This window comes from Coregonus lavaretus, assembly GCF_964263955.1.
Source record: "Coregonus lavaretus genome assembly, chromosome: 2".
Taxonomy (NCBI): domain Eukaryota; kingdom Metazoa; phylum Chordata; class Actinopteri; order Salmoniformes; family Salmonidae; genus Coregonus; species Coregonus lavaretus.
In genome coordinates, this window is record NC_139989.1 from 87,179,143 (window position 1) to 87,200,859 (window position 21,717).

The 21,717-nt window shown below is 41.9% G+C and overlaps 1 protein-coding gene across 1 annotated transcript in view; it reads left to right on the plus strand.

The window, feature by feature from the left end:
- LOC311141170 (NACHT, LRR and PYD domains-containing protein 3-like) overlaps positions 1–21,717 on the plus strand; it is a 168,428-nt gene that overhangs the window by 35,670 nt on the left and 111,041 nt on the right. The window lies entirely within an intron of this gene.

The window sequence follows — 21,717 nt, forward strand, 5'->3', positions numbered from 1 at the left end:
GGACTGGGGTCATTTCCGATTGTTTGGGGCATCCGGAAAAAAGCTTGTCCAGAGAAGACAAGGTGAGCGCTACCATCAGTCCTGTGTCATGCCAACAGTAAAGCATCCTGAGACCATTCATGTGTGGGGTTGCTTCTCAGCCAAGGGAGTGGGCTCACTCACAATTTTGCCTAAGAACACAGCAATGAATAAAGAATGGTACCAACACATCCTCCGAGAGCAACTTCTCCCAACCATCCAACAACAGTTTGGTGATGAACAATGCCTTTTCCAGCATATGATGGAGCACCTTGCCATAAGGCAAAAGTGATAACTAAGTGGCTCGGGGAACAAAACATCAACATTTTGGGTCCATGGCCAGGAAACTCCCCAGACCTTAATCCCATTGAGAACTTGTGGTCAATCCTCAAGAGGCGGGTGGACAAACAAAAACCCACAAATTCTGAAAACTCCAAGCATTGATTATGCAAGAATGGACTGCCATCAGTCAGGATGTGGCCCAGAAGTTAATTGACAGCATGCCAGGGCGGATTGCAGAGGTCTTGAAAAAGAAGGGTCAACACTACAAATATTGACTCTTGGCATAAACTAAATGTAATTGTCAATAAAAGCCTTTGACACTTATGGAATGCTTGTAATTATACTTCAGTATACAATAGTAACATCTTACAAAAATATCTAAAAACACTGAAGCAGCAAACTTTGTGAAGACCAATAATTGTCATTCACAAAACGTTTGACCACGACTGTAGTCTAGGATGCCACCTCACCCCTTTACGGTATTCTGAATTGAATATATTTCCAGATTATGGTTGGGGGCCATCTAAAGAGCAACTTATTCAAAGAGCATCTTTCTCTGACATTGTCGGGGCAAGATATTGACATCCAGAGAGGTCCTAGGACAAGGCCCAAAATGAAGCCTGACCTAAATTTAAGGTGCTTTTGGGTGACAGCGGCAGAACCGTTGAAGCTAGAAACACAATTCAACCACAGGAACGTTCCTATGGTCCTCCCGATCTGTGCAAGCCTACCCTTGACCATGTGGAATTAACCTTTTACAGTGAAAACAGGGTGTAGTTCTTCTAACAGTTGATTTTGACCTCTCTCCCCATAGGAATACATTGCCTGTTGCCCTAACTTCAACCTGATGCCAATGTGGGTTGTGATTGGCATATCAAACTGTCTTCAATGACAACCCATCAGGCCACTACAAGGATTACCTGTGTTGATTTTAAGCTTCCTGGAGCAACCGCAAGTGGTTAAATTGACCCTAAACGTGGTTTTGATTTCACTCCCTGCAGTTAGTGAAAAACACTGCATTCAACCCTTTGTATATCAGTCAGTTCTTAACGTAAAGACTTGAAACTCAGGATTCTGTAAAAGCGTGTCCCAAGGAGGATATATGTTTACTTTCAGCTTCCTGTAATAACAGGAAGTGCCTTCAATTGGTGTCATAGGGGCTGTTACGAAGGGTTAAAAATGTCACATCTTTCCATAATTTCATATATGTGATTAGGCAACCCTCATGAACCGGTACACATTAGAAAACCTGGTTTTTCTCTGTATTTTTTTGCCCTTTTGGGAACCCATACAAATTCAATCTAGGTAGTGGTACGTGTCCATGTGTATTCTAAGATGCCACCTCACCCCTTTATGGTATTCTGAAATGAATATATTTCCAGATTATGGTTGGGGGCCATCTAAAGAGCAACTTATTCAAAGAGCATCTTTCTCTGACATTGTCGGGGCAAGATATTGACATCCAGAGAGGTCCTAGGACAAGGCCCAAAATGAAGCCTGACCTAAATTTAAGGTGCTTTTGGGTGACAGCGGCAGAACCGTTGAAGCTAGAAACACAATTCAACCACAGGAACGTTCCTATGGTCCTCCCGATCTGTGCAAGCCTACCCTTGACCATGTGGAATTAACCTTTTACAGTGAAAACAGGGTGTAATTCTTCTAACAGTTGACTTTGACCTCTCTCCCCATAGGAATACATTGCCTGTTGCCCTAACTTCAACCTGATGCCAATGTGGGTTGTGATTGCCATATCAAACTGTCTTCAATGACAACCCATCAGGCCACTACAAGGATTACCTGTGTTGATTTTAAGCTTCCTGGAGCAACCGCAAGTGGTTAAATTGACCCTAAACGTGGTTTTGATTTCACTCCCTGCAGTTAGTGAAAAACACTGCATTCAACCCTTTGTATATCAGTCAGTTCTTAACGTAAAGACTTGAAACTCAGGATTCTGTAAAAGCGTGTCCCAAGGAGGATATATGTTTACTTTCAGCTTCCTGTAATAACAGGAAGTGCCTTCAATTGGTGTCATAGGGGCTGTTACGAAGGGTTAAAAATGTCACATCTTTCCATAATTTCATATATGTGATTAGGCAACCCTCATGAACCGGTACACATTAGAAAACCTGGTTTTTCTCTGTTTTTTTTTGCCCTTTTGGGAACCCTTACAAATTCAATCTAGGTAGTGGTACATGTCCATGTGTATTCTAAGATGCCACCTCACCCCTTTATGGTATTCTGAATTGAATATATTTCCAGATTATGGTTGGGGGCCATCTAAAGAGCAACTTCTTCAAAGAGCATCTTTCTCTGACATTGTCGGGGCAAGATATTGACATCCAGAGAGGTCATAGGACAAGGCCCAAAATGAAGCCTGACCTAAATTTAAGGTGCTTTTGGGTGACAGCGGCAGAACCGTTGAAGCTAGAAACACAATTCAACCACAGGAACGTTCCTATGGTCCTCCCGATCTGTGCAAGCCTACCCTTGACCATGTGGAATTAACCTTTTACAGTGAAAACAGGGTGTAATTCTTCTAACAGTTGACTTTGACCTCTCTCCCCATAGGAATACATTGCCTGTTGCCCTAACTTCAACCTGATGCCAATGTGGGTTGTGATTGCCATATCAAACTGTCTTCAATGACAACCCATCAGGCCACTACAAGGATTACCTGTGTTGATTTTAAGCTTCCTGGAGCAACCGCAAGTGGTTAAATTGACCCTAAACGTGGTTTTGATTTCACTCCCTGCAGTTAGTGAAAAACACTGCATTCAACCCTTTGTATATCAGTCAGTTCTTAACGTAAAGACTTGAAACTCAGGATTCTGTAAAAGCGTGTCCCAAGGAGGATATATGTTTACTTTCAGCTTCCTGTAATAACAGGAAGTGCCTTCAATTGGTGTCATAGGGGCTGTTACGAAGGGTTAAAAATGTCACATCTTTCCATAATTTCATATATGTGATTAGGCAACCCTCATGAACCGGTACACATTAGAAAACCTGGTTTTTCTCTGTTTTTTTTTGCCCTTTTGGGAACCCTTACAAATTCAATCTAGGTAGTGGTACATGTCCATGTGTATTCTAAGATGCCACCTCACCCCTTTATGGTATTCTGAATTGAATATATTTCCAGATTATGGTTGGGGGCCATCTAAAGAGCAACTTCTTCAAAGAGCATCTTTCTCTGACATTGTCGGGGCAAGATATTGACATCCAGAGAGGTCATAGGACAAGGCCCAAAATGAAGCCTGACCTAAATTGAAGGTGCTTTTGGGTGACAGCGGCAGAACCGTTGAAGCTAGAAACACAATTCAACCACAGGAACGTTCCTATGGTCCTCCCGATCTGTGCAAGCCTACCCTTGACCATGTGGAATTAACCCTTTACAGTGAAAACAGGGTGTAATTCTTCTAACAGTTGACCTTGACCTCTCTCCCCATAGGAATACATTGCCTGTTGCCCTAACTTCAATTGGGGTCATAGGGGCTGTTACGAAGGGTTAAAAATGTCACATCTTTCCATAATTTCATATATGTGATTAGGCAACCCTCATGAACCGGTACACATTAGAAAACCTGGTTTTTCTGAGGTTCAAGCTAAGTACAGTGGCTTGCGAAAGTATTCACCCCCTTGGCATTTTTCCAATTTTGTTGCCTTACAACCTGGAATTAATATGGATTTTTGGGGGGTTTGTATTATTTGATTTACACAACATGCCTACCACTTTGAAGATGCAGAATATTTTTTGTGTGAGCCACCTTTTGCAGCAATTACAGCCTCTTGGGGTATGTCTCTATAAGCTTGGCACATCTAGCCACTGGGATTTTTGCCCATTCTTCAAGGCAAAACTGCTCCAGCTCCTTCAAGTTGGATGGGTTCCGCTGGTGTACAGCAATCTTTCAGTCATACCACAGATTCTCAATTGGATTGAGGTCTGGACTTTGACTAGGCCATTCCAAGACATGTAAATGTTTCCCCTTAAACCACTCAAGTGTTCCTTTAGCAGTATGCTTAGGGTCATTGTCCTATTGGAAGGTGAACCTCCGTCCCAGTCTCAAATCTCTGGAAGACTGAAACAGGTTTCCCTCAAAAATTTCCCTGTATTTAGCGCCATCCATCATTCCTTCAATTCTGACCAGTTTCCCAGTCCCTACCGATGAAAAACATCCCCACAGCATGATGCTGCCACCACCATGCTTAACTGTGGAGATGGTGTTCTCGGGGTAATGAGAGGTGTTGGGTTTGCACAAGACATAGTGTTTTCCTTGATGGCCAAAAAGCAAAATTTTAGTCTCATCTGACCAGAGTACCTTCTTCCATTTGTTTGGGGAGTCTCCCACATGCCTTTTGGCGAACACCAAACGTGTTTGCTTATTTTTTTCTTTAAGCAATGGCTTTTTTTCTGGCCAGTCTTCCCTAAAGCCCAGCTCTGTGGAGTGTACGGCTTAAAGTGGTCCTATGGACAGATACTCCAATCTCCGCTGTGGAGCTTTGCAGCTCCTTCAGGGTTATATTTGGTCTCTTCGTTGCCTCTCTGATTAATGCCCTCCTTGCCTGGTCCGTGAGTTTTGGCTTGTCAGGTTTGTTGTGGTGCCAGATTCTTTCAATTAAAAAAAAATGGATTTAATGGTGCTCCGTGGGATGTTCAAAGTTTCAGATATTTTTTTATAACCCAACCCTGATCTGTACTTCTCCACAACTTTGTCTCTGACCTGTTTGGAGAGCTCCTTGGTCTTCATGGTGCCACTTGCATGGTGGTGCCACTTGCTTAGTGGTGTTGCAGACTCTGGGGCCTTTCAGAACAGGTTTATATATACTGAGATCATGTGACAGATCATGTGACACTTAGATTGCACACAGGGCGACTTTATTTAACTAATTATGTGACTTCTGAAGGTAATTGGTTGCACCAGATCTTATTTAGGGGCTTCATAGCAAAGGGGGTGAAAAGATATGCACGCACCACTTTTCCGTAATTTCTTTTTTTTTTTCACTTCACCAATTTGGACAATTTAGTGTATGTCCATTCCATGCAATCCAAATAAAAATCTATTTAAATAACAGGTTGTAATACAACAAAATAGGAAAAACGCCAAGGGCGATGAATACTTTTGCAAGGCACTGCAAGGATATTCATCAATTTCTAGTCTTTCACGCTATTGAGGGGATTTGTCTGGGGGGTCATAGCTTAAACATGTCTATGACGATGAGGGGAGATGCATATGTGAGTCTCGAGCTAATCGGACCATGGATATAAGAAGGCTTGCCCCTGAACACTTGTAACTTAACTGCACTCCTGACATCATACTTGAGTATTGAGCCAATAGCAGCATCTATATACACTGCAAAAAAAAATAAAGGGAACACTAAAATAACACATCCTAGATATGAATGAATGAAATAATCTTATTAAATACTTTTTTCTTTACATAGTTGAATGTGCTGACAACAAAATCACACAAAAATTATCAATGGAAATCAAATGTATCAACCCATGGAGGTCTAGATGTGGAGTCACACTCAAAATTAAAGTGGAAAACCACACTACAGGCTGATCCAACTTTGATGTAATGTCCTTAAAACAAGTCAAAATGAGGCTCAGTAGTGTGTGTGGCCTCCACGTGCCTGCATGACCTCCCTACAATGCCTGGGCATGCTCCTGATGAGGTGGCGGATGGTCTCCTGAGGGATCTCCTCCCAGACCTGGACTAAAGCATCCGCCAACTCCTGGACAGTCTGTGGTGCAACGTGGCGTTGGTGGATGGAGCGAGACATGATGTCTCAGATGTGCTCAATTGGATTCAGGTCTGGGGAACGGGCGGTCCATAGCATCAATGCCTTCCTCTTGCAGTAACGGCTGACACACTCCAGCCACATGAGGTCTAGCATTGTCTTGCATTAGGAGGAACCCAGGGCCAACCGCACCAGCATATGGTCTCACAAGGGGTCTGAGGATCTCATCTCGGTACCTAATGGCAGTCAGGCTACCTCTGACGAGCACATGGAGGGCTGTGCGGCCCCCCAAAGAAATGCCACCCCACACCATGACTGACCCACCGCCAAACCGGTCATGCTGGAGGATGTTGCAGGCAGCAGAACGTTCTCCACGGCGTCTCCAGACTCTGTCACGTCTGTCACATGTGCTCAGTGTGAACCTGCTTTCATCTGTGAAGAGCACAGGGTGCCAGTGGCGAATTTGCCAATCTTGGTGTTCTCTGGCAAATGCCAAACGTCCTGCACGGTGTTGGGCTGTAAGCACAACCCCCACCTGTGGACGTCGGGCCCTCATACCACCCTCATGGAGTCTGTTTCTGATCGTTTGAGCAGACACATGCACATTTGTGGCCTGCTGGAGGTCATTTTGCAGGGCTCTGGCAGTGCTCCTCCTGCTCCTCCTTGCACAAAGGCGGAGGTAGCGGTCCTGCTGCTGGGTTGTTGCCCTCCTACGGCCTCCTCCACGTCTCCTGATGTACTGGCCTGTCTCCTGGTAGCGCCTCCATGCACTGGACACTACGCTGACAGACACAGCAAACTTTCTTGCCACAGCTCGCATTGATGTGCCATCCTGGATGAGCTGCACTACCTGAGCCACTTGTGTGGGTTGTAGACTCCGTCTCATGCTACTACTAGAGTGGAAGCACCGCCAGCATTCAAAAGTGACCAAAACATCAGCCAGGAAGCATAGGAACTGAGAAGTGGTCTGTGGTCACCACCTGCAGAAACACTCCTTTATTGGGGGGTGTCTTGCTAATTGCCTATAATTTCCACCTGTTGTCTATACCATTTGCACAACAGCATGTGAAATTTATTGTCAATCAGTGTTGCATCCTAAGTGGACAGTTTGATTTCACAGAAGTGTGATTGACTTGGAGTTACATTGTGTTGTTTAAGTGTTCCCTTTATTTTGTTGAGCAGTGTATTAAGAATGGGCTTAGGCCCCATAAAGTTCATAAACAAGATGGGCTTGGCCACCCCACCATCATACTTGAGTCTTTAGCCAACCGCAATATATATATTAGTGTTGGTCTTAGGCACTTATAAAGTCTGTAAGTCACAGATCTAGGATCAGTTGACCTCCATATCGTGTTAACATTAGTCACAAATATCTGACTTCAGTATAGTCTATAGCGGTTTCTTCATTAAGACTTATACAGTGGGGAGAACAAGTATTTGATACACTGCCGATTTTGCCGGTTTTCCTAGTTACAAAGCATGTAGAGGTCTGTAATTTTTATCATAGGTACCCTTCAACTGTGAGAGACGGAATCTAAAACAAAAATCAAGAAAATCACATTGTATGATTTAAAAAAAAATAATTTGCATTTTATAAGTATTTGATCACCTACCAACCAGTAAGAATTCCGGCTCTCACAGACCTGTTAGTTTTCTTTAAGAAGCCCTCCTGTTCTCCACTCATTACCTGTATTAACTGCACCTGTTTGAACTCGTTACCTGTAAAAAAGACACCTGTCCACACACTCAATCAAACAGACTCCAACCTCTCCACAATGGCCAAGACCAGAGAGCTGTGTAAGGACATCAGGGATAAAATTGTAGACTTGCACAAGGCTGGGATGGGCTACAGGACAATAGGCAAGCAGCTTGGTGAGAAGGCAACAACTGTTGGCAGAATTATTAGAAAATGGAAGAAGTTCAAGATGACGGTCAATCACCCTCGGTCTGGGGCTCCATGCAAGATCTCACCTCGTGGGGCATCAATGATCATGAGGAAGGTGAGGGATCAGCCCAGAACTACACGGCAGGACCTGGTCAATGACCTGAAGAGAGCTGGGACCACAGTCTCAAAGAAAACCATTAGTAACACACTACGCCATCATGGATTAAAATCCTGCAGCGCACGCAAGGTCCCCCTGCTCAAGCCAGCGCATGTCCAGGATGCTTTTCTGCAAAGGGGACATGACGACTGCACCGTATTGAGGGGAGGATGGATGGGGCCATGTATCGCGAGATCTTGGCCAACAACCTCCTTCCCTCAGTAAGAGCATTGAAGATGGGTCGTGGCTGGGTCTTCCAGCATGACAACGACCAGAAACACACAGCCAGGGCAACTAAGGAGTGGCTCCTTAAAAAGCCTCTCAAGGTCCTGGAGTGGCCTAGCCAGTCTCCAGACCTGAACCCAATAGAAAATCTTTGGAGGGAGCTGAAAGTCCGTATTGCCCAGCGACAGCCCCGAAACCTGAAGGATCTGGAGAAGGTCTGTATGGAGGAGTTCGCCAAAATCCCTGCTGCAGTGTGTGCAAACCTGGTCAAGACCTACAGGAAACATATGATCTCTGTAATTGCAAACAAAGGTTTCTGTACCAAATATTAAGTTCTGCTTTTCTGATGTATCAAATACTTATGTCATGCAATAAAATGCAAATGAATTACTTAAAAATCATACAATGTGATTTTCTGGATTTTTGTTTTAGATTCTGTCTCTCACAGTTGAAGTGTACCTATGATAAAAAAAATTACAGACCTCTACATGCTTTGTAAGTAGGAAAACCGGCAAAATCGGCAGTGTATCAAATACTTGTTCTCCCCACTGTAGTTGGCTTATATGTTTGACTTGGTGGAGTGGAGCAGAGAGGGGGATGGGAGGCTGATCATTGATTGGCTGTAGTGTAGGGTGTGTCATACAATGTATCAAAATTCCAACTGCTAGCTCAAATTCTCACTCAAATGTACCACTAATATGAAAATCTTCCACAGACTGTCTTGCAGACTACTATGCACTGACAAAACATTTAGTGTTACAAATCAAAGCTTAACATTAAAATATGTGATTTCAAATGACTAAATTAAGTTCAGACAGGCCTGTTATGTGCTCTCTAACACAAACATAAACTGTGTTGTTGTCAACCTTTTCACAGATCTAGGATCAGGTGACCTCCACAGAATGTTAACATTAGCCACAAATATCTGACTTCTGCAGAGTGCACAAAAGTACCAAACCACCAAAAGTTTCACAGGTCAACACATCTCTGCCCAGGGTTGCCATGTATGCTTTTTTTTGTGGTTTATTGAGGTACTTTGGAAACTTTGCCGCAGGTGAAAAGTTTTGGTCGCTGGGTGCAAGTTTTTATACTACTTCTATATTGCAACTACCAACATGGCATAAAAAAAAAATCTATTAATTTCCCTGTAATCTGCTGAAATTGTGCTAGTTTTCAGGCTTTGAAGGCAGGTTTTGCGTTGACTTCCTAGAAATTCGTAATTGATCTGGCAAGCCTGTCTCTGCCTTGAGCACAATCACCAGTAAAGTAGCTGGGCAGCACCTTTTTAAGGAAGAGGAGGATGGTTGCAGATGTTTACGTTCATGCAAGAAGGTAAGCTATTAACTAAACTGCTAACCAATAGTTTAGCTAAAATTGAATTTGTATTTGGTGTATTGGCAAGCAATGCATGTTCCCGTTGTCTTTATTTTTAATTAGTTAATGTTAGCTCACATATGTCTTTCGGTGGAATCCAACATGCATTGACAATGTTGTGTCAGATATACTGCGTCATGACAGATTGAAATGGGTAGGCTTATCCAAACAATTCATACATGTGCAATTGTTACTTTGCATGTTTCTACCTTATACTTGTTTACTGCTTGCTAAGGGTTAGCGTGCTAGCTAACGGTTAGCGTGCTAGCGATGCTAACGATACTAGCTTATTTTTTTTTGTATGATGCTAGCTATGGTGGCAAGCTAGCTAATAAGTTTAGCATAATTGGTAAACATGTCTTTGATTCAGAATACATCAATACATTGTGGTTAACCGAATGTTACATGCATTGGAAAATAAAATTGCTAGTGTAACTTGAATTGGTTTACAAGCTAGCTAGAAAAGCCAGTTTCTTTTCATCTGTTTTGTCAAGCTATAGCCTGCATGTGTGCTAAAATATTTAATTAAATCCCCTCATTAAATTAATATATTTAAGTTGCACCTGTTTTTTATAGCCCTTACCCAAAGACCATTTTTTCCCGTTGGAATAATTTGGATGAAAATAAGAAATATGTGAAAGAAAATAAGAAATAAGTGACCAGATTTTGTTATTGAAAAGCATGGACATTCACATATGTCCATGCTCCTTATTCCCTACACTCATTTTTAAAGATCAAAAACAAAATGGAAGATAAGAGTCCAGGAACATACAAAGCAACCTTAGCCTATTTTTTTCTGCTTCGCCTAGTATTTAGAGTATGCTTGCCTTGCTTTAGCCAAACCACTCATACTGATTCTCTTTTAGTCTATCCATAAAAGCAGATTCAGTTTCAGTTGCATCCAGGAACTTGCATAATCTGCTTATGTTTATACTTGCTTTTTTACCTTGAAAGTAGTCTTAAAAAAGGAAATTGTAACAGATGTTTGTTGGACCTCTATTAGTCAATGATATCAGTCATTGGTGTCCCCCAGCCCATCCCCGATGTTGTGTGCAGAGCAATCTTGTCATTCTATTAAGTCTCAACTATTATTTTTGTAACTTGTCTTCCTTTACAAAGGCACTGCAGAGGCTAAGAAGACGCATGGAAAATCTAAAGAAGCATCACTGAACTTGTGAGGCCAGATTTGAAGCTCAGGTTTGTCAGTTGTTTAGAATGAGGATATTGGGGATGGTTGAATCGTTATAATATCCTATTGCCTAATTTGCACATGACTAATATCATTTTATTGTATCCTTAGATGTCAGACACTGAGGTTGCCAGTACCTCTGAGGCTTCCAGTACCGCTGGGTTGATAGTCCATGTGTTGGATGATGCACCGCCATTGATCAGAACAGACAGCATATTCGTAAGTTAATGTGTCATTCAACACCAGCACATACTGTAAGTTCTTGTGAATCAGCTTTGTAAATCAAAGATTGGTAAGTCTGCACTTTCATCCCATATTGATTGTATTATAACAAAATCTAAATTAGAGGAGCACAGAGCCATAACTAATCAAAATGTGCCGGTGTCCAAATACTTTCTGTGTTATCTGTCTAGTTATCCAATAAACTTGTTTTCTTCAATACAGTTGACCAAAGCTATGCTTGGATACAAGACTGATGACTCAATAACCAGCATTGACAACAGTGAAGATGGTTATGTCCCAGGGCCATCAGGTTCATCAGAGGAAGACAATTCCGATGAATTTTCAGAACCAAAGACAAGGGTGGACAGCAGTAAACACGTTGATTTAGTCTCAGAGGGAGACAGTTCAGATAAATTAGCAGGAGTCAAGAGAAAGAAGCAATACAAGAAGACTATCAAGAGATGCAGAAGTTCCTCAGAAGAAAACAGCTCAAATGGAGAATCAGAACTCAAGAGAAAGAAGCGATACGAAAATACTTATAAGAGTTCCCCAAAGTCGAACACTAGCAGTGAATCACTGCTTGTAATGAATGTCTCAGAAGTAGATGGATCCAAAAAGTACTACTTTTTTTTTTTTTTTTTCAATCCAACTTCGCCCGTCATTTAGAACGTAAACATGGGGATGAAATGGAAGTAGCTACTGCACTTCAGTCTGCAAATAAGTCAAAAGCTAGGAGACTTCAGCTGAATCTCCTTCGCAAGAAGAGGAATCGGGCACACAACATTCAGGCACTTAAAGAAGGAAAGGGGGTTTTGGTACCATGTAAGCAAACAAGTGATGACAAGAGCAATCACCAGGAATATCAGCATTGTTTTGCCTGCCATGGGCTCTTTAAACGCAAATCTATGTGGAGGCATGTGGCAAGGTGCACACTAGCACAAAATGTTCGTAAGGAGATGCCTGGTGAAACCAGAATACAGGCACTCTGTGCTAGTGCTCAACCGGTTGCTAAAGGAGTCAGCGAGAAGGTCTGGAAACTTGTGAGTAACATGGCTCAAGATGATGTAGCCCATGCAGTAAAAGAAGACAGATACATCTTGGCATTGGGTGAAAAAATTTACAACAAGAAAGGGGATAACCCCTCACAACACCAGCACATTCGTCAAACTTTGCGAGAACTAGGGAGACTCGTGATTAAAGGTAGAAAGGTGACACCACTGAAAAAGATGAAGGATTATATCAACCCACAACACTTCCACCACATCATAAAAGCTGTCAAAGAAGTGACTGGCTTTGATGAAAAGACAAACAAATTTGAAAAAGCAACCTTGGCCACAAAGCTTGGGCAAAGCATCCAGAAAATTGCAGACGTCATGGAGGGTGAAGCTCTTATTACCCAGAATGAAGAAAAGTTGAAGCTAGTCCGAGACTTCCAAGGCATCTACCATCTTCGCTGGAATGAAATGATCTCTTCTGCTACATATCGTACACTTGAACAGAAGAAATGGAACGCTCCGCAGCTTATTCCATTAGCAGATTATGTTACAGTTTTTCTCCATTGGTTTGGCTCATTTCTTGAAACAGAAATTACATTCTCAAAACTACATGGACAAACCTCCAAACCACTTGGCAATTGTTCACAACAGAATTGAATTTCTCATTAATTTCATCAAATTGCAAATGTCTAAGTACATGTCTCAATGTCTCAGTACATCTTTGCAAATGATTAAGTACAGGTAGCCTACATTTAGCACAATTTCCAAGTGAATAGATCTTGTTGATCTAAACTGATTGTTGATTCTCAGTCTAATGGTTGTTCGCTCTAAAACGTGTCAGCGTCATTTCATTGTATAAGTCATCACATGCACAATAGTCTGTTCAATTGTCAAAATTAGTCAAGAACATAATACCATGAATACCATATATGAATCCCTTGGAACATTTGATATATTTATTACAGCAATTGACAGTCAGGTGAAACTAGAACTTGACTAACGAAGGAGGAGTTTCACACATCTCAGATGACCAATCAAACAGTATGTTTAGTTACCTGACAGGTGCTGTCCATGACTGTGAATGCTGCCAAACATGTATGTAAAGAGCTTGACCATGCAGGACCAGTACAATTTCTGAACATGGAGGCACCTGGCCAAGTAAATGAACAAGGGCAACTGCCTGCTCGAGGAAGAGGAAGAAGAAGAGGAGGAGGAGGAGTAAGGGTGCGTGGTGGTGGAATAGGGGGAAGAGGCCGAGGAGCACGAAGACACCATGCTGTCCCGGATGAAATTCGGGCCACAATTATAGACCATGTCATCAACCATGGCCTCACAATGGCGGAGGCAGGTCGCCGAGTGCAGCCTAATGTGCCTCGCTCAACAGTCTCCTCCATCATCCAAACCTTTCGCAGGGAAAACAGGTATGTAGTCAGTCAATGATGGAATTATATGTTGTATAGGACAGGACACTGTGCATAGAGCAAGAAATATATTTATTTACATATTTACCTATTCATTTAGTGTGTGTGTGTGATAGGCCTACAGTAATATCTTACCTCAATGGGATGTTATGATACTAAAAATGACAAGAAAAACATTGGAGAAAATAAACTATGGAATAGTTTATTTTCTACAGTATTGATGATACAGTTTACAGTAGTATTCCAGTCACTGTGCAGTGATGCATTAGAATTGTGGTAAAGTTACTGTAAGTAAAACAACAATACAATTACATAGGTAACTCATTCTGTAAGGAATACATAAGGTATACATTACGAATGGAGTGTTGTCCTTTGACTTCTATATCTAGGATTGGACGACAACCTTGCACAGGTGGCAGAGGAAAACTTCTCAATGAACAACAAGAACAAGAGATCTGTAACATGGTGATGGCAAATAATGCCATCACATTGAGACAGATCCGCGCTGCAATCCTACAAGACAATGCCATATTCCAAAATGTCAACTCTATAAGCATCTCCACAATAGACCGGATATTGAAGAAGCATCAGATGACAATGAAGCAAATTTACAGGGTACCATTTGAGAGGAACTCTGATAGAGTGAAAGAGCTGCGGTACCAGTATGTACATGTAAGTCAGTTACTGGTTGTCCATCATTATAACATTTTTACAATTAAGCAGTGGTTCCCAAACTTTTTTGGCTTCAGTACCCACTTTACCTGATTTGTGTATCCAGGTAATCCAGGTATGGAAGTATTTGATTTATCTGACTTCAACATTTCGCCTAAAAACTGCAGCTTACTGTATGATGCAATTATCATTATAATCCTTATTTTGAAGAATATAACATACAATAAGAAAAGGGGTCAAAGAGCTGCAATTAGTGCCTCCCATGTAAATCTATCTAATACTGTGGGTTTTACTGTAACATTTCAGTAAGTCTAGTCATTGATGATTTCCCCCCTCCCCTTTCTGTCAAATACCCCCTGTAGTACCTCTGCATAGGGGTACATGTACCCCAGGTTTGGAACCACTGGAGTAGTGGCCAGTAGTATATTGAACTTGTGGAGAACATAGAACATTCCTATGTAATTGTCTGTAACTGTAGTGTATGACTCTTCTGTATGACTGATTTGATGTTTTCTTTTTTTACGCTATTGTAGAGAATAATGGCATTGGAAGGAAACGAGACCCATCACATCCTCGTGTTTGTGGATGAAGCTGGCTTCAACCTGGCCAAGGGCCGAAGACGTGGCCGTAATATTATTGGCCACCGGGCCATGGTGGATGTCCCAGGCCAGCGAGGGGGCAATATAACTATGTGTGCTGCCATATCGGAGAATGGTGTGGCCACTCACATCCCCAGTCTTGGCCCATACAATACACAGAAGCTCCTCATCTTCTTGGACCGCCTTCATGTTGATTTGATCCCTGAAAATGAGAGCGGTCTCGTAGGGCCTCACCTACCACAATATGTCATTGTATGGGACAATGTGAATTTCCACCGTGGCCCGCTCATCAGGGCCTGGTTCACTACTCATCCAAGGATGGTCATGGTGTTCCTACCACCTTACTCTCCTTTCCTCAATCCTATTGAGGAGTATTTCTCCGCTTGGAGGTGGAGAGTGTATGAGCATCGGGCTCAAGATCAGAGGTCCCTGCTCCATGCAATGGATGCTGCGTGTGAGGATATTACAGGAGATCAGTGTAGGGGATGGTTGCGACATGCACGCCGTTTCTTCCCTCGTTGCATCGCAAGGGAGAATATACGCTGTGATGTGGACGAGAATCTGTGGCCAGACAGACAGCAGCGTGTGGATGGCCAGGAGGGTGAGGACAGCGACCAGTGAAGAACTGTTAGTTGTGAAACTCCAGCTTTATTTACAGCACTGTAGGCTGCATATAATTTTCATTGTTTTTTGTTTGTGTGTTTATATTACAGTATATTATGCTGTATACATTTTCTTTTTACTCTGATGTATGGAAGTTACTTTATGTGTGTGAATGATAATGGTTACAATTTCCTTGGCAGTATGAGTGCAATGTGTGATGTCAAACCTTGGAGGCTACTCTTACCCTAAAATCCTATTTATTTTTTTCAGTTTTATACACAATTGTATTCTGTTAGCTAGACAAAAAACAGTACAGTAACCATTGTCAATGAAGGACTGGGCTAAGACTGAAAGGTGGACATGAGGGATATTTCAATGGTCCTCTGCCATAGTGACAAAACATCTAAACATTTTGACTTGCAGTGCTTACACAATGCCAAAGGGACGAAGCATTTTGGGGGCACTGACTGTTTAAATGAGAAGGAAATTTAGTTTTGACACATGCGTGAACTGTTTTGGGAGAGGTATGAGCTTTTGCAGGTGAACCATGGTGTTGTGCCGAACCATCCACGTTATTTTGGCTAAAGCACCAAGAGTGTTGAGAACGTCCGGTCTGTTTCAAGAAATGAGCCAAAGCAATTGAGAAGGATCTTTGCCATTTTCGTGGCACTGACTCCTTATATGGGAAAGGAATTTAGTTTTGAAGCATGAGTGAACAGTTTTAGGAGAGATATGAGCTTTTGCAAGTGAGCTATAGTGTTGTGCTGAACTGTAAGACTGTTTTGCCAAATGATCTTAGAGTTTTGAGAATGTAATTTCTGTTTCAAGAAATGAGCCAAACCAATGGAGAAAAACTGTAAAAAAAATGCACATGTACTTAGATGAAAAGCAGAAACAATACTACAACTGACTGTGTGATGAGAAAACCTCAAGAAAATTGAGCAATCTAGCAAAAGTGATACTGGCTCAGATGATTATCTTCAACAGGAAAAGAGAGGGAGAGGTGTCAAAGATGACTATGGCAACATTTCACTCCAGGGACAAATCCCCACTTAACACAGATGTTGCAGTGGCGCTAACAGAGGTTGAGAGACTGCTCTGTGCGCATTTTGAACGCATCGAAACCTGTGGGAAGCGTGGCAGGAAGGTGCCTGTAATCCTCACTCCAGTGATGGTGGAATCTTTAGAGCTGCTTATCAAAGAGCGGTGCTCATGTGGAGTGAGCGAAGGTAATATCTACTTATTTGCCAGGCCAGGATATGATACACATTTTCGAGGGAATGACTGCATCCGCGTCTATGCCAAACAATGTGGTGCCAAGTTACCTGAAGCATTGTCATCAACTAAACTACGAAAACAGGTTACCACCCTCTCTAGAGTGTTAAATCTCAATGATACAGAACAGGACCAGTTTGCTGACTTCTTGGGTCGTGACATTCGGATTCATCGAATGTTCTACCGTCTTCCAGAGGGAACGCTTCAGTTGGCAAAAATAAGTAAAATACTGATGGCGTGTGAACAGGGCAGATTGGCAGAGTTCAAGGGGAAAACTCTGGATCAAATAACCATCAGCCCCAGTGGTAAGTTTACCCCCAGTGTTTAGTTTAATGGCAAAATGTTTACACTTTGATTTGTTTTGCGCAGATTTAGCTTGCCTCAATTTACCATTCTTCTTTTGGCTGTCTTTTACAAACTGTTATGTCTGAAGAAATGGATGCTGCAGCCACTGATTGCGCATCAGAGAGTGACTCTGAGAGAGAGGAGTCGTCTGAAAAATCCTATGAAGGAAATCTGACAGGTATGCCTATACCTTACATACACATGGACCTATTCTTAATTACAATGTACTGTTGGAAAATGACATGATTTCCACTGATATTTTCCAGGAGAGATGTCAGCAATTCGGGCCAAACAGCCAATGACCAAGGGAAAGCTGGGACAAAAGAGAGGCCCACACGGAAAGCATGTTTCCTGCTGCCTTCAGTCAGTGCGTTTTCACTCTGTAGTGTCAACCTATGGCTGTACTGTGCTGGTCCAGATCAATTCTGTCCTCATCAGTTAGTGTATTTCCAACCATGCCAGCACAGAACGGTTGAGTTTGGATTGTACACAAGTCAAGACATTAGATCTGGAATTAGTGTGTCAGGATAGATGATAACACAGAAGGATTACCACACTTTAGATTGTTTTTCTTGGAGGTAGGGAACTTGATTTAATACTTATTGCTTTTATTAGAAGGTTTACATTGCAAACAGATTGTTGGGCTTAGATTCCATACAGATTGAGTCTGCCTTGATGTCAGCATTGCACATTCTTCTCTCACACACTTATCTATGTAGTTATTTAGTTAGGATTGTTAGCTTAACTTCAACACACTCACTGAATATACAGCTGCAACCTTGTAGAGTTAATAGAAAGAGAGGTTCAAGTTCATTGTAGTCATCCTTTTAATTTTTGTAATTTTTTTGTGGCCTAATGTAGTCATGTATAATGCAATCTCTTTCCAAAGGTGCCAAAGGAACAAAAAGGTATTGGTCGACAATAGAGGTGGATGCAGTTGAAGATTCCTTGATGAATTTTATCCGAATGGGAAAAACGCCTGGAAAACAAGACTGTGAGAAATGCATTGCTGCTTCTCCACAAGCACTAGTAAACAGGGACTGGAGAGCGGTGAAGTTCTATGTACACAACAGAATAATTGCAGATCAGAGAAAATAAGTGTAGACTATGGTTCTGCTCTATCCAGATTTTAATTTCTTATATAGTAGCTACCAACTGAATGTCACTTTTGTTTTCTTTGTGATCTTGGGTTTCTTAGCCTGTATTACATTGGAGAAATTAAAGTCCTTAAATGGTTATTCCTTAGTTCTTAAGGTTCCTGAGAGAACTCGGTTCTGCTTTATTTGAAGTTCTTATGAATGTTTCATATATACAGTTGAAGTCGGAAGTTTAAATACACCTTAGCCAAATACATTTAAACTCAGTTTTTCACAATTCTTGACATTTAATCCTAGTAAAAATTCCCTGTCTTAGGTCAGTTAGGATCACCACTTTATTTTAAGAATGTGAAATGTCAGAATAATAGTTGAGAGAATGATTTATTTCCGCTTTCATTTCTTTCATCACATTCCCAGTGGGTCAGAAGTTTAGATCCTACCAAATACTAATTGAGTGTATTGCCTTTAAATTGTTTAACGTTTCGAGTAGCCTTCCACAAGCTTCCCACAATAATTTGGGTGAATTTTGGCCCATTCCTCCTGACAGAGCTGGTGTAACTGAGTCAGGTTTGTAGGCCTCCTTGCTCGCACACGCTTTTTCAGTTCTGCCCACAAATATTCTATAGGATTGAGGTCAGGGCTTTGTGATGGCCACTCCAATACCTTGACATTGTTGTCCTTAAGCCATTTTGCCACAACTTTGGAAGTATGCTTGGGGTCATTGTCCATTTCGAAGACCCATTTGCGACCAAGTTTTAACTTCCTGACTGATGTCTTGAGATGTTGTTGGTGTTCTTCGGCTTGCAAGCGTCCCCCTTTTTCCTCCAAACATAACGATGGTCATTATGGCCAAATATTTTTGTTTCATCAGACCAGAGGACATTTCTCCAAAAAGTACGATCTTTGTCCCCATGTGCAGTTGCAAACCGTAGTCAGACTTTTTTATGGTGGTTTTGGAGCAGTGGCTTCTTCCTTGCTGAGCGGCCTTTCAGGTTATGTCGATATAGGACTCGTTTTACTGTGGATATAGATACTTTTGTACCTGTTTCCTCCAGAATCTTCAAGGTCCTTTGCTGTTGTTCTGGGATTGATTTGCACTTTCCGCACCAAAGTACGTTCATCTCTAGGAGACAGAACGCGTCTCCTTCCTGAGCGGTATGACGGCTGCGTGGTCCCATAGTGTTAATACTTGCGTACTATTGTTTGTACAGATGAACGTGGTACCTTCAGGCGTTTGAATATTGCTCCCAAGGATGAACCAGACTTGTGGATGTCAATTTTCTTTTCTTCTGAGGTCTTGGCTGATTTATTTTCATTTTCCCATGATGTCAAGCAAAGAGGCACTGAGTTTGAAGGTAGGCCTTGAAATACATCCACAGGTACACCTCCAATTGACTCAAATGATGTCAATTAGCCTATCAGAAGCTTCTAAAGCCATGACATCATTTTCTGGAATTTTCCAAGCTGTTTAAAGGCACAGTCAACTTAGTGTATGTAAACTTCTGACCCACTGGAATTGTGATACAGTGAATTATAAGTGAAATAATCTGTCTGTAAACAATTGTTGGAAAAATTACTTGTGTCATGCACAAAGTAGATGTCCTAACTGACTTGCCAAAACTATAGTTTGTTAACAAGAAATTTGTGGAGTGGTTGAAAACCGAGGTCACCTTTGGAGTGACTAAGGTTCTCCTGAATACTTCAAGGGTTTTTCAAGTTTGGAAGCCTGCTGATGACTTTGAATGTTACACAAAAATAAAAAACATTTTCCTAAACTATTCATCTGTTACTTGGATATATTGAATCCATTACTGAAATGGTTGTTCCAGTTTAAATACTTTACAGAAAAACTACACTAGAGCCGTTGCGTTGCCATCCGTGTCGCATCATTGTGGCATTCTACCTGCTACACTAGAAACAAACCAAAATCGATTCAAATTTAAACTTGTTACAGTTTTTCTCAATTGCTTACAAACAAATACTGGTACTTGAGACACAATGACCACAACATGTAACTCATGCACCAACCCCCTGAACCAATTCTGCTAAACTACAAGCACAATTCCTGCTTTACACTCAAATTGCAGTTCTACAACACACTCTTTTCAAAACACTACACACAAATCTTTGCATTTGGCACAATTTTCATGCAGAAAATCTCTTGTTTTCACAATGAGCACACTGCCATTCAAATATGCACACTGACTCATCACATGGGCAAACACCCGTCACACAGTTTTACAATTAGCAATCAGAGCTTTAGCATAAAAGAGCAACAGGTGAGCTCTTCTGTTTTGGAGCAATGGATGCCAACATTGGAAACAGAGGCAAAGCCAGAGGAGTGAGAGTAAGAGGAGGAGGACGGGGAGGACGAGGACGAGGACGAGGAAGGCCAAGGACGGTAATCTCTGATGAGATCCGAGCCACTTTGGTTGATCATGTGGTCAACCATGGTCTAACAATGAGGGAGGCTGGGCAAAGAGTACAGCCAACTTTGAGCAGGTGCAGTGGAGCACCGGTTCATCTTCTTTGATGAGGTTGGATTCAACCTCACAAAAAGAAGAAAGAGGGGAAGGAATATCATCGGCCAGCGTGCCATTGTTCAAGTCCCTGGCCAGCGCGGAGGGAACATCACAATGTGTGCAGCGATTACCCACCACGGCGTCATCCATCACCATGCTACCCTTGGCCCCTACAACACCGCCCATCTGATCACGTTCCTGGACACCCTACACAACACACAAATTCCACCAGATCAGGTAGATGGCCCAGAGCAGCTCAGGTACGTTGTCATTTGGGACAACGTAAGTTTCCACAGGGCTGCTCTGGTTCGTAACTGGTTCACTGCCCACCCACGCTTTTTAGTTGTTTATCTCCCTCCATATTCTCCATTCCTCAATCCTATTGAGGAATTTTTTTCTGCCTGGAGATGGAAAGTGTATGACCGAAATCCACAAACGCGTATACCTCTTCTCCAAGCTATGGAAGACGCATGTGGAGATATAGCAGTTGATGCTTTTCATGGCTGGAATCGCCATGCTGGCTGGAATCGCCATGCTAGGTGATATTTCCCCCGCTGCTTGGCCAGGGAAAACATTGCTTGTGATGTGGATGTGGTGCTGTGGCCAGACCGCAACAGAAGAGAGGATGCAGCATTTATTATTTTTACTGTAATTGTATACATTAAATTCTTCTGTTTTGTATGTAAACCACTGTATGTGTAACTTTGTGTTGGTTGGGAATGGGATGTACACTGTGTACATTGTTTTTGTGGGAAAAATGAAATATATTTGTTACCGTGTATTTGTGTGTTCTGAGTATAATAACAATATTCTCAAATATTTTACAACACACTTATGTTTGTACTGTCTGTAGTAATGGCAACACTGAACCAAAAAAAGGCCTAAGTCATTATGATGAATGGAGAAGAAGTGTTTTCCGTTCATCATAGTGTTTTACATTGAGCACATCAGTGTTCAACTGGTTCTTATAAATGTCTATTCATATGATGGTTTGTGTGTGTCATTTGAAAACAAAATACCATTTTGATAAGAAATAACATGGTTTTGAATGTAAAGTTTCATTTTGCTGGAGAATTGAGGGGTTTTGCCCATTGTGTGTG